The sequence below is a fragment of the Sinocyclocheilus anshuiensis genome, unplaced genomic scaffold (assembly GCF_001515605.1).
Source record: "Sinocyclocheilus anshuiensis isolate Anshui unplaced genomic scaffold, SAMN03320099.WGS_v1.1 scaffold2012, whole genome shotgun sequence".
Taxonomy (NCBI): domain Eukaryota; kingdom Metazoa; phylum Chordata; class Actinopteri; order Cypriniformes; family Cyprinidae; genus Sinocyclocheilus; species Sinocyclocheilus anshuiensis.
In genome coordinates, this window is record NW_015555967.1 from 457,583 (window position 1) to 460,484 (window position 2,902).

General features: G+C 33.9%; 1 long non-coding RNA gene across 2 annotated transcripts in view; it reads right to left on the bottom strand.

The window, feature by feature from the left end:
- The window catches only part of LOC107675996 (uncharacterized), a 23,213-nt gene that overhangs the window by 9,479 nt on the left and 10,832 nt on the right, over window positions 1-2,902 (bottom strand). The gene's annotated exons all lie outside the window — the stretch shown is intronic.

A 2,902-nucleotide genomic window follows, 5' to 3' on the forward strand; every position in this document is an offset into this window, starting at 1 on the left:
ACACACACACACACACACACACACACACACACACACAAGTCCAGAGATACAAATGTATTTGGACAAACTACTGAAGCAGCAACAGCAAACCGGATTCAGTGGGGAACAGAAGCTAACCTGACATGACACTTCTGCTCAAAGAACAGCAGCACAGAATTCCAGCTCACATCATTTATTGAAAATGTATTAATGTAAAAAGATTACAAATAAAACATTAATTTATATCCCACTGCGATGATTCTTTAAAGAACCTTTAAAGATCTTTAAAGAATAACTGCTTCAATAAAGCCTCAAAATGGCCTTGAAATAATTCATAAATAAAGCCATGAAAAATCTAAACCAATTACAGGCTTTTACAAAAAAATACATTAAAGTCTATGTCAATGGACCCTGTTTACTTTTTTTAACGCATGTTGTTGGTTTTATTATTCTTGATTTATCAGTGCACGCTATTTCAAATTTAAAAGAAAAATGGTTTCATACATTTTCATAAACTTCAATCAAAATTTCATATCTTGTTCTGCCTCACAAATTCCCTTATATTCTTCCTTCAAATCACCTGACTTCTGAACAACAACTTTTCACAGTTCAATCAGTTCCCAATGGATGAATTCAAGTCAGAATTTTATTTCCTGTTTCATTGTAAAATACGACAGATTAAATTGGGTTGCAAACAGTTTCATGTTGACCAAGACTTTAATAATTGAATTGAATTCAATTTTTACTAGTCAATATAACGTGGTCTGGACTTTATATACTATATATATATATACAGTATAATATGTATTCTATTTTAAATAATGTATGATATAAATAATGTTTTAAATATTATATGACAGCTAAAAACTCTAAAAACACTCTTTTAGAAGATGGCATACTGTGATTTTCTAACTGATGCTTCCAAGACCATCACAAGCCAGTTTTCACAAAACCTCATTAACGTTAGTCAGCTAGCAGCTAGTGGATAATTTAACTTGCAGCTATACTAAAAGTGAACTTATATGTATACTGATAATTTACTTATTAAATACTTGTAGCATTTTAGTACACTCTGAAGTATAGTCCCAGTAAACTACTAGATTAGTAGTTTTATACTGCAAGTATACTTTGAGTGAACTTTACATCATACTTTAAGTATACTATTATGTCCCTATTTAGGTATTAATTTGTATATATTTTGTTATATGAATATCTGAACATACAAAACATCAAAAGAAAGATCAGGGTACCTGCTTGTAAACAAAAACATTTTATTCTAGCTTCATGCATTCTTTTTTTGTTATAAACATTTGAATGTGGGTAAATTTAATAAATAAAAAAAATAAAGAAATAAACAACATTTTGAAAAAATAAAATAAAAAAAGGAATATGAATTTGATTCAGAATGATGATCAAAATGGAGTCGATCAGCACCCCAAAGCTTGACAGTCATTACCTCTTCATGGATCGACATTTTATTCCATAACGTTACACAGTTTTCATGCTGTTTTATGTTTGATGATCATGTTAGATTACGTGTGAAAGCATATGTTGTTTTGGTTTCTTCTTCGTTTGTGTTTTGTAAATTCTGTACAGAAGGTGTGTAATGGCGCCCCCTACTGCATAACAATGAAAACATGGATTCCCGGAGCACAAGTATAGCTGAAATAGATTTAGACTTTTTCTACGTTTAAGTCAAGTATACTTAAATGTAATTTTAAGTATATTTCTGAGAAGTACATAAAGCACATTTCTGAGAAGTACATAAAAAGTAGACAAAGTATACTTTCCTGCTTTTTAGTTTAAAAGAAGGATACTAATAGCACACTTGAATAAACTTCTTTTTTGTAAGGGCAGTCATGGTCTGATAGAGACTATTCATTTCTCTAGGAGTAAAATGTTTTACAGTAGTAAAACCTCTAAAAATCATTATTTTTTTAGACATCAGTTCATGAGTTCAAATGTGACAATATATACTTTACAATATAGCACCTCTCATACCTTAAATAAGAAATAAGAATAGCAGCACTATGTGTGTGGAGGTGATGAACACACTGCAGAAAGGCACAAACTTCAAACAAGGCTGTGAAAAACAGACAGAGAGCATGACGGGGAGACAGCGGACTGCAGAAAGACAGGGGAAACAGAGACACAGGAGACAACACAGAGATAGGGGACTCCAGAGAGACATTCAGCCCTCTGGACCAATAATACATGAATCAGAATCAGAATCAGAATCAGAATGAGCTTTATTGCCAGGTATGTTTACACATACGAGGAATTTGTTTTCGTGACAGAAGCTTCCACAGTGTAACAGAATGACAGTGACAGAACAAAAAACACAGATAATAAAAAATAAAAAATAGAACAAGTAAATAAGGAATAAAAATATATAAATCGACAATTGTATGTGCAGGTATATTACAATAGACAGTTTTGTATGTACAGGTACTGTATATTATGTGCAAATTTTAGGTGTAGACTGAGTATGAGTGTTAGATAAATAAGTGTATGAGTGTATAAATAGTGTGTGTTCCACAGTTATTGTTAAGTGTTCATGAGATGGATTGCCTGAGGGAAGAAACTGTTCCTGTGTCTGGTCGTTCTGGTGCTCAGTGCTCTGTAGCGTCGACCAGATGGCAACAGTTCAAAGAGGGAGTGTTCTGGATGTGAGGGGTCCAGAGTGATTCTGCCAGTCCTTTTGCTCACTCTGGATAAGTTCAGTTCTTGGAGAGAAGGGAGGGTTGTACCAATGATTCGCTCAGCAGTCCGGACTACCCTCTGAAGTCTTCTGAGGTCAGATTTGGTAGCTGAGCTTAACCAGACAGTTATTGAGGTGCAGAGGATGGATTTGATGATGGCGGAGTAGAACTGTTTCAGCAGCTCCTGTGGCAGGTTGAACTTCCTCAGCTGGCGAAGGGAA